The sequence below is a fragment of the Ictidomys tridecemlineatus genome, chromosome 6 (assembly GCF_052094955.1).
Source record: "Ictidomys tridecemlineatus isolate mIctTri1 chromosome 6, mIctTri1.hap1, whole genome shotgun sequence".
Classification (NCBI taxonomy): Eukaryota; Metazoa; Chordata; class Mammalia; order Rodentia; family Sciuridae; genus Ictidomys; species Ictidomys tridecemlineatus.
Window position 1 is genome coordinate 191,825,575 of NC_135482.1, and position 11,440 is coordinate 191,837,014.

Sequence of the window (11,440 nt, forward strand, 5' to 3'; positions counted from 1 at the left end):
AGATTATATGCAAATGCATCAAAAGCGGTACGGGGTAAATACACAACAGTATAATGTGATAAATGCATGGTGCCATCTTCCTTAATTAGGGATTGTTCAAATTCTACCCCTCACCTCAGCTCTATGCACACGTTATGAAATAAATACTCCAAGGAGAGGAAAAAAATCATGGCTGGTTTCTGTTCTTTGAATACCATGCTGGTGTGTGGCTGTGAATGAGTGAGTGTGAGTGGGTGTGTGAGTGGGTGGGAGAGGGCAGAGCCGTGGAATGGGAGAAGATGGACAGAGGAAGCCAGTGGAGAGATTGCTGGGTGGGAAGGGAGGTTCTGAATCTTACAGCCCAGGAGAACATGTAGGTTCTCAGCCTTGAACTCGGATCAGAATCACCTGAAGTTTTGTTCAAACATGAGTTGGCACAGCCCAGAGTTTCTGATTCATTGGGTCTGGAATGGGCATAAGGATTTGCATTTCTACCGACTTTCCAGGGGATGCTGATCCTGGCTGGGAACCACACTTTGAGGCCTATTTTTCTCATAGATCACCTATCCACCAAGTGCTTGTCATGTGAGACTGGGGCATTTTGTACATGAGGGTGTTACCTGCATCTGGCTGATGGACTCTATCTTTAGTTGCCTAGTCTGCTGTATCTGATGACCCATGTGCTTAAAAGGCATTCTTCTTCCTGGAATGACCACTCTTACCCAGGAGGCCTTCATCCCTTCTAAGACAGCAGGGAAAATTCAACAAAGCAGATCAGAGGCCAACCTTTCTACTTGCATTTTATATCCTTTTATTTTATGTGCCATTTATGTCCACTTGAATCTAACACTTAAAGTGGGGTCATCTATAGTCTAGAGTGAAGAGGAAGTGAGAAAAACCTTGCAGAGATTATTTTACAGCTTAAGACTAAAGGGGGTATTTCTTGGAATTTTAGCTTGGGGACTCTGAATATAAAATGCATGTAAGCTATTAAAGAACAGACAGTGGCAACGCTTGATTTTATTGCTACAGTATGTAATAGACTCATACTCAGACAGGCTCTTAATTTAAAAAAATGTGTTAATGCTCCTAGTCCCAGAGTTTCAACTCTCCACAGGTGTAATACTTTTAGAGGGGAGTTTCTGATCTACACAAGTAGTTGCAGCAGGATTTGTGATGGCACAGAGAAAACCTCACCCAAGAAGAAGCCTTGATTCATCATGTAGATGTGGACCTAGGCAAGCATGGTTAACCACCTTCACCCTGCTGGACAAGCTAGAAGATGGTTAACATCAGTAAGACTTTTTTTTTGTTTGTTTGTTACAAGTGTAATATTCTGGTAGTAGGCACCATATTTTTTCACTCCAATTTTGGGATGAATTAGAGTCATATTTGCTCATGAAATAGCTTAATGATTCCTCCAATAGACATCTCTGTGTAGTAATTCCAAAATTGGAATTTATCATTATTATTGTAGAAAACAATTTTAACATCAGAAATCAGGAAGTTCTGGAAGTGGGGGTGAAGAGAGTTGTGTATTTTCTTTCTCCTAATCTGAGCACAGGCATTGCTTGACAAGATGACGGCCAAGGTGCTGGTTCACTGTGGCTGAATAGCGGAAGCTCCTTGAGGCTCTATAGCAATGCCTCAGACCACTGAGCTAGAACAATTTGGGATGAAGATGGGTGCATATTGGTGCCTAAATCTGTATTTTTAAAAGCTCCCTCGTGATTCTGTTGATTGGCCATTTGGGAGGAAATATTTGTTGGGTGTATGTGACTAATCATGCCTAGACTTTCATTGGCTTTTACTGCACTCTTCATGGCTTGTGATTTACCGAACCTCTTATGAATTCCAAGTTTTCTCTTTGCATGTAATTGCTAAATAGAGAATTTTCCACATGAGAGACTCCAACTGTATTGAAACCAACCTTAGGCACATCCTAGGATACAATTCCCCTGGAGCTCAGTCAATACAGAGTAATTGTTTTTGGAGGAAAGAAAACATTTGCCTCCCCTCAGCACTGGAATATGAATTGATCTAATCAATAGAAATTGGAATATTACTATGTTAAACACAAATTGCACGCTTTGCCCAATGAGCCACAGCACCCAAGAGCTCAAGTCATCAGCCTCACAGAACAGGGGCTTTGCAGTGGCCAGGAGCGGGCAAGGAAGAATTCAAGCTAAAGAGAAAAACCCAGAGTGACCACAAGGTCCCAGGAGAGAATACTGGCCCTGGCTCTAGGTGCCTTCATAGCCAGGTCAATTTGATAACTTTTATTATTTTCAGGTCTTGCATCAGTAAATTGGTAGAGGACCAAAAAAAAAAAAAAAAAGACATCAAGGCCTAAATTATATGAAAATGTAGAATTACTTAAAAAGATAAAGGGTACCAGGATTCTCTCTGTATCTTTTAATTACAGAGAATCTCCAATAAAATAAAAAGTTAAAAGAAAGCAAGTTGAGTTGTGTTTGAGTGCATGCTGACATATTTACTTGTGGATGATGCATATGAACATGGTGTCCTCCTCCTCTCCTCTGTGTGTGTGTGTGACAGTGCATGGGAAAGGTACATGCTAGGCCCTCATAGGGGGCATTACAGGGCCTTATGAGCTGTCCTTGAAGAGCTGCTCTATATTTAGGGGTTTCTTTGAGCCAAGAACTTCACCAGGCTTTTTAATTAATCAACTCATTTAATCCTTACAATAATCTTATGAGCAAAGTATCATATGTGCGTTAAATTGTCCCATTTTACAGATGAGGCAATTAAAGCTTATTAAGGTTAAAAGACTGGCTGAAGTCATGACAGGTTATACATGATAAAGGAAGGATTTTTAACCTAAGCGAATACTGAAGTTCATGCTGTCCTGGTTCTATCTATAACCCAATCTGTAAGGAAATGGGAATTATTCCTACTGGCATCAAATCAAATAATTTTTGGCTTATTGTGTTGCTTTAGAAGAAACTCTCAGCTCCAGAAATAATTCAGAATTCTGATGCAAAAAAAAAATTTTTAGTACATTGTGTTAACCAAATATATAGACTATTAGGAATCTGGGATTTAAAGCTACTTTAGAGGTCAGGAGCCGAACCTCTTATTTAGTGCAAAAGCATTGTTAACATGTGGTTAATGGGAATTGTTTTAGGGAAGGGACCCCTATCTCTGAAAAAAAAGTATAGTCTAATTATGAGAAAACACATGGAACTGAAATCCGTTTTTCCTCTCAGAACTTGTAAAGTAAGTATTTTCTATACAAAAAATAAAAAAGCATTTTCCATAAAAATGCAATGAGAAAAGTATAAGGCAGTCTTCCCCCCCCCACTGTGAGATAAATGTCTCCAATTCTTTTAAAATCATTTGTCATTTGACATTACTTTCAGAATCTTGATGGTTATTCTGAATGTACTCCATTTATTCAATATCACCTCTTAAATTGTGGTCTCCAAAATCTGAGACAGTACTGTGGAGGTAGTCTCATCAGGACAGGGAGAATTACTTCTGACATGTTTAACACCTTAGCAATGGAATACAGACATTTCACAGATAGGTTAGAAACCAAGAAGTGTTCTTTCTAGGATTTGGATTTTACTTGTCCATTGGAAACATAGTATTAGAATGCTTTGGTGTACTGTCTGGGTCCAATCAGGATTAATATAATGTGGAATTTCCAGTGGAAATTCCTGCCCTCTGCAAACTCAGTTATTTGCTTTAGAAGCTCAGAGTCCAATGCTTCCCTTTTGATAACTTCTGAAATTACTCAAACCCATACAAGAGATAAGAAATAGAAGGGAGTTGTCATCCACAAGGATCTGGGAAATTTAGGTACCTACCTAAACTTGGCTCCATCTGAAAGGGTCCAAAAGGGAAATGAACTTTATATTTGGTACTAGATATTTTTTTCTGAGGTATGTAGTTTAATTTAGGGAATTTGAAAGCCATATTCAGTATTTTCTTAAAACCATTTATGTTCTCTCCAGAAAGCTCAAGTTAAGTCACAGTAATAAACTTGCTGTGGAACTTTCCTTTTAAAAAGAAATCTTAGCATTCAACATAGACTAATCATTTCAAAATAGCACAGAGCCAACAGCAGCTCTACTGACCTTTGGAGTCGGCATATTTATGTCCACTTTTTATTTAAATTCAATTTCCTAAGCTTTATTTATATTTCACTATTGAAACATATATGAACCAAAACATAGGTGCAAAAATATTGTACCTCTCTCTTTTGTTTTTTCATTTTTAAGATTAAGAACAAAATGGCATGCTCCACTTTCCCTAGTTAGCAGAATATAGTTAGTCTTACTAGGGTTGACTCTGGACTGTTTAAGAGCTCCAGAGACTTGCTTGGTCTTAGGAAAAACGACAGAGGATTCTTTACCCCAGGGAATTTTCTGGTGTCACTATAGGCAGGTGGTGTTCTTGCTGGTTCTTTTTATGGTCAGGCTATCAGGATCTGTGGGAGTCCTAGCTACTGTTCTCAGGGTCTGTGTTCAGTGTTACAAATGCCTATTACCACCAGGTTTCCATTGACAAAGCGGCATCAAGGAGAGCACAGGTCTTTCTGGGAAAAGATTTTTATTTCTTTTTTAATTTAAAAAAGATTTTTGTTTTTAAAACTTTAATTCCTCTTAAATTATTCCTCTTGATAGATCATCTTACCATAGTAACCTGATTGAATCTCTTTCAAGTTCTTTATGAAAATTCAGGCACTTATAGATGTCAAACCTTAACATGACTTATTTCTCACAATGCTAAATATTGTCAAGAATGGTCACCTAGTGAAAAATCTTTGCTAGATGTAACTTGGCTCCTTTATATTGGCCAGTATCTGCATGTATGGCATTTCATTTTGTATTAGGAAAAAGAATGTTGTTCCATAGAATGAATGACTGCTACATTTTTTATTTTCCTTTCCTTTGCTAACAATTTAAAGATAAATTCTCAAGGTTTTTGTGGCTAATCATTTTGGTGCTTCCCATCCTTTTTACTGACTTTAAAAGGTGCTGTTAGAGTTCTTGTTTTATTTACTGTAGAAATACATAATGACATTGGTAAGCTGATTTGGAATTCTAGAAGACTATCAGCGGTACAACCAGGTGGCTGTGATGAGCTATCAAGAAATCTGTTGCATTGGGAGTTAGATCCTTCAAGTGTTTTGTGCAGGGGACAAGAAGAGGCAATGGCTTGCCATTAACAGATCCTGTGCAGGCAGAACTGAGTAGGAAGGTGGCATCATCTTCTGCTCAGGAAGGCATTCTGCAGGATGCCCAGTTTAGTGCACCTCTCTGTTTTCTTCAAAGTCTCTATTTACAAGAGAGTTCTTTGGGAACATTTCTTTTTTGGATGAAAAATACAAATTCCAAGGATAATTCATGTAGCATTTAAATTCTCTCATGCTTCTCATCACCTATGGTAGATCTCAGATAGCAAGCTGAAGAGAAAAAAGAAAATAGCTTTTGTAGAGCCTTAGGAGATTATGAAGTCTATTTGATTGGCTGTCCTGATAGGGATTACTAAGAAGTATGAGAAGAAAAATTAAGCTCTTTTCTTTGTGTAAGTGACTTGTGAAATAACTGGGTAATTCAGTTTAGTTGGGTTACAGATTCAAGTCAATAAAGGCAAAAATGAGCATTCTCTTTGTAAACAAGAATTTGCAGAGATATATCTATTCCTCAATAAACTATATGGATGGAGAGCAGTACAAGAACATATAGTTTTTGCCTGAGCACAGCATGGATGAATTAAAATGAGTATGAGAACCTTATTAAAATGTTCCCAGACTTCCTTGTGTTTACATTTGTAACATAAACATTGTTAATGTGCATTTTATCTTTAATTTCCTGGATTTGTGAGAGAAAAGAGAAAGTAAGAACATAGAGTAAAACCTTTGCTAGAACCAGTTGGGAAGTAATAAAAATTTTACTGTCTAGTTTTGATACAGATTAAAACCCAAAATGAAACAGCTTATTGTGCAAAACTGTATTTAAGCTGCTTATAACTTTTTAAGAATTATTTTTTCCTCTTGGAATTGACTAAAATTCCTGCATAGCAGAGTACTTGCTAACTTCAGTGTAAAATTGAAAAGTCTACCTGCGTTTGAGTGTTTAAAATGCCCGAGGGGAAGCTTGGGAAAATGTGATTTTCAGGTACGTTTTTGCAGTGGGGAAGTGGCTATTAGCATAGCTATGTCCACCCATCTGTCCATCTGTTTGAAAGTGTGCACTCTGGGTGCTAAAGGCAAAATGAATAATGTACAGGTCTGGATCCCTGAAGCCTGAGGCGGAGGAGGCAGAAGTCTGCAAGGCCATCATCAAGGGAGGGCGGAGGGGAGCAGCCTCACATGGGCAGAGAGCACTGTTCACCTGCCTGTCATTGTTCATTTCTCGGCCTGAGAAGCTGCACAGGTTTCTGAGCTCAGACTTTCATTAAAAAAAAACCAAATGCATACTCTCCTTGGTGGGGTGAAATTGAGACTGCAAGTGAAAGAAGCGGGTAGCTTCTTTATTGTTGAAATGTACTTCCATCCTTAATTCCGACGTAGCATTTATTCCTCATACACTCAGGGCACAGAAAGCATGAAATTTACATTGGTGAAATTATAATATTGCAAGCACATACTTGACCTCTGTGAGGCGCCAGGATTCAAGTGTTTCTTGTTATTTTCTTACACAGGAAACATATCTCCACTCACACTTTTAACCACATAATTGTTCAATGAAACAATGAGATACTGGAGACTATTTGAGGGCCACGTGTCTCTTTTCTGGAGTTAAAAATATTGAATCTACTTTTTTAAAGGATTTCTTTTTCTTCTTGTACTAGGAACTCAGGGACCCTTTACGACATTTGCAGCCGATTTAACTAATTAATTTATTTTTTAATTTTGAGACAGGGTATTGCTAAATTGTTTAGGGCCTCATTAAGTTGCTGAGACTAGCCTTGAACTTGTCATCCTTCTGCCTCAGCCTCTCGAGTCACTGGGATTACAGGCATGTGCCATTGTGCCCAGCAAATCTAGTATTTTAGTGAACAGTGGTCTCCCTGACTTTATTTTTATTTTGTTCCAACACATTTCCCTAATCTGCTCTATTTTCAAATTTGTAAAATATTTTTAAATTGGCAAATGAAAATAGTCTGTATTTATTGTGTACAGTAGATTGATTTGAAATATGTACACATTGTGGGATGGCTACATGGAGCTCACTAAAATAGGATTACCCTCATGTAGGTGTCTTTTTTTCTTTTTAATGTGAGAACATGGCAATTTTTTCTCTTAGAAATTTTTAAGAATATGTTGTTATTAACTATAGTTGTATACAGTAAATCTTTTGAACTTATCCCTTTTTATCCAACTGATAGATAAACTGAAATTTTGTATCCCATGGCTAGCATTTCCCCATGTGTGACACCATTTCTAAAATACAAACCCTCCGGGCTGGGACTGTAGCTCAGTGGTAGAGTGCCTGCCTGGCATGTGTGAGGCACTGGGTTGGATCCTCAGCACCACATAAAAATAAATAAAGATATTATGGCCATCTACAACTAAAAAAAAAAAAAAAACCAACTCAAATCCTACAGTATCTATCTAGAAACATTCATTCATTCAAAGCTTCCAGAAAGGCAGGCGTGAATAGGGATCCAAGGAGCCCTGCCTTGCTGACCAGAGGGTGGAGTCCGACCTCCCAGATGAGCAGGTGAGCTCATGCCCTGCCTTCAACTCTGTGGCCTGTGGGTGAGTCCAGGCTTGTGTTCTAGGTGGACCACAGGCCCTGGCCAAACGGTCTTATCCCAGCTTACTCAGCCCCTCATTTTTCTCTTCCTCTCCTTCCTCCCTTTCTCCTCCTTTCTTCTCTACCTGGTTCCATTTCTCTTTGGAGGCTCTCACTGTCCTGCTTTCTCTTTGTCAAGCTCCGAGGGCTCTCACATGGGGCTCCCTGCTCTTCTGTCTGCTTTCTGAGCCTCCCGTCTAGGTTCCCTGGTCACTCTACGGAGACCAGCTCAAACACACCCTCCGGCCGCACACTCATGGGGTACCCCCAAACAGCCTTTTCACATTGTTCTGTCTGTATTTGGTCTCATCTCTGTCCTTTCAACTAAGCCAAACTTTTATGACAGTCAATGTTCGTCTTGTGTCCAAGGGCCTGGCATGCCGCAGGTGTCAGTAAATGTTTGTCAACTGACTCGATGAAAGTGTATCATTTCAGCTAATGGTACACACTTTTCCTTTTGCTCTGGGCTCGCAAAGAGCATCCCTTTGGCCGAGTGGAGTAGACTGGGTGAGTTCTATAAATTCTACTCCTTCTAGGCCTCTAAGTGACTCTTTGGTGATTTATCCATTCTTTTATGTGACAAACGGTGGTTGAGTATTTCTATTGCTAGGCGTTTTGCTGGTCTTTGAGAATAAAAAGGAAGCTTAAGCAGATACTCAGCTACTTGTCTTGCACCCTTCAAAGAAGGAAAAGGAAGCCTTGAGAAACAGATCCTTCCCTCACACTGTCTATGGCCGCTGCTTCTTCTGGCAGTTTTTGTTTCTGAGTTAATCTTTCAATTCCGACAGAAGCTTGAGTGAGGTGAGGGCAGGACCAGTTGACATATTGATCTAGTTATAAATGGCACTAAAAGGTCCCTCTTGGCTTTGGCTAATGTCTGGGCTCCGGCGTCTCTGTAAGGCTGAATTGTTTCTAGGTCAACCACTTCTAGGTTCTCTTCTCCCCCAGGAATACTTAAAAACTTGGATGAAAGGTATTTCTAAGTAATGCAAGGCAGAAAATGAATGGCTTTCACTGAGTTTCAAACTTTTTGCTCTCTGCAGGAAGACAGACGGGCACTGACTGATATCCGGAGACTATTTTTTATTTGCTGTGAGTCTGGTCAGCCAGTGCCCACTTCCTTTTTGAGTCCTTTCTGCTCAACCTTCAGACAAGCGCTGGCATCAGAATTCAGTGGAAGAAGAAGTGAGCTTTATAAGGGGGCAGAACGCCAACATTCCTTTTCCTTCTGTCGTCTTGTGAGTGATACCAAGTCATCGAGTGGCTACTTGTAGGGAAGGAAGGGATTATTAATTGTTCCTTGATAACTCTCCCAAGGATTTTTCCACCCCCTGACTTAAGCAGCTACGGTAAAGATATCAGGATTATAAACATGAGGGCAATTAGCAGAATTGATGTTCTGCAAGGACTAACTTTTGCACAGGTCTTATTTTATGCATCTTTGCGATGCTCCCTCATCTCTTGTGAGGTAGGTAGGATGAATTCACAGAGATGCAAAGACAAATGACAGCATCCATTCGCAGCCACTGGGTGACCCGGGTCTCACAGTAATGAGAATAAACAGTGTGCACTCTCAGGCGAAGGGGAGAAAAAACGCTGACGGAGCACTTGCTTTGATTGGATTTATAATATTACAGGGAGAAACTGAAAGTGGGGAGAGAGATAGGAAGGGGTGAGGTAATGTGGGGGTGAAGATGGAGGCCTATTTATGGCTGTCCCGTGGCCATAACTCAGCTCCTTTGTTTTGCCAGTGGACTGACCTTCCTCAGTTGTCTTGTTTGACAGCCTCAGAGAATAAATTCCTCCTTAATCCACCTCCTCAGCGCAGCCGAAGTAGCAGGATGAGAGCAACTCCACACACAACCGATAAGTTCACTTCCAGAGGCAAAAGGGTAATTCGTTCTGCCTGTTCACTCCATCACTGACCTCGCCGTTCGACGGGTGCCCAGGGTACCAATTAGTGCTAATTGCTGCTGATGGTGGAGAAAGATTCTGTGACAAGGCTCTACTAAGGAGAGGGCCGAGACCCCTAACTCATTTCATGTAGAGGGTGCCCAGGAGACGAGGCACAGTGGGATAATTCGCCAGCAGAGCAGGGCTGGGAGAGGGACCGTCATTACCAAGAGCAAAGGCCTGTCTCATTAAAGCCCGCCACAGCTAGTGAAAATCACATCTTAATTAATTTTCCCCCCAAAAAGGAATTTTGCCATTGATTCTCCAGATCTTACTTTGATGTGGAAGAATCCAGAAGTATCCCCAAAGTAAGAGTCACTCTAATTACATCTGGGGTGAAAATTCACAGCCTCAGCCTTGCCTAGGAAAGCAGTGGGGGATCTTTATGCCCAGTGAAATAAAATTTTAACAGACTTGCTATAATGTGTCAAAGTTTCCTGAATAAAGTGGGGTGGGTTAGCATTGCTTTTAAGGTCTTTTCAATTTGACGGACAAGAAAATACCAGAGAAGACTAGTTCTCCCTGTATCATTTGTGAGTAGAATAAACCTCTCAGAAGGGCACGATGGCCTTGGTGTCACATGCTTAAATTGATATAAAAAGAGCTGTTTTGTTTTTAGCTGAGAAAAAGTTGGGGGTTGTCTGATCTGACCATAAGCATCCTGGAAAAGGCAATAGTTTCCGTACATACATCTCAAGTAGCCGGAGCGAGCTTCAGCAATTGCCAATTGCCTCTTCTAAATGGCTTTCCCTTTTGAAACAAAGCTACTTCAAATTGCTACTTTCTTAAGGAAAAAGAAAACCCTGTAGTTCTTTCCGCATTCACCAGCTGCTCGGTATGTTGTGATTACACGTTTAGGACCACAGTCTGAGCTTGACGTCAAACCTCTGGGCAAAGCAGCCTTGTGGATTGTCTTATGCACCCCTTCGTCATGTTCTAGAAGTGTTGCAAGTGGCTTTTAAGGGGAGATAAATCGATACTCCTTTTTTCATGAAACCTATTTGGACTAATAGTAATCACTCTTAAGATTATAACCTAGTCCATTAGCATCTCATGCAAATGTTGCTTTATTTATAATGCAAAAAAATAATAAAATATCTTATATTAATATGTAGAAAAACAAAGATAAAATAAGAAAATAGAATAAAAAGATAATTTTTAAAGGGACTGAATAAATTTGATGAGGGACTGTGTTGTCGGGGAATATTCTGGAAAGACCTGGGTAATTTCAGAGGCTACAGAATCAACAGTTCCTATTCTGACCACGAGATGGTGCCATGAGACCAGAGCTTGGTGAGTAGACGCAGGGTGGTGTGTGGCCATGATAGTGGTTTTAGGGGAGACAAGGCATCAGACAGGAAGTATGAAACTGCCCACAATTTATTTTTACATGCATCTCCTCAACAATTTCTGTATTTACAACATGCATCTGCCAGTGTGATATACTTTTAAAATTTATTTTTTGATGGATACATAAAAACAAAAAATTTGTATATGTTAATGGGGTACCATGTGATGCCTTGATACATGAATACATTGTATAATTTCAAAATCAGATTAAGCCTATCTGTCTAATCAGACATTCAGCATTTCTTTATGGTGAAAATTTTCAGAATCCTTTCTTATAGCTTTTTAAAAGCACACGGTTCATTATCGTTATCCCTATACCCTACTTCTTGCTCGGCTCTAGCTGCCACTCAGACCCACTGATCAACCTCTCCCCATCTCTCCCCCCC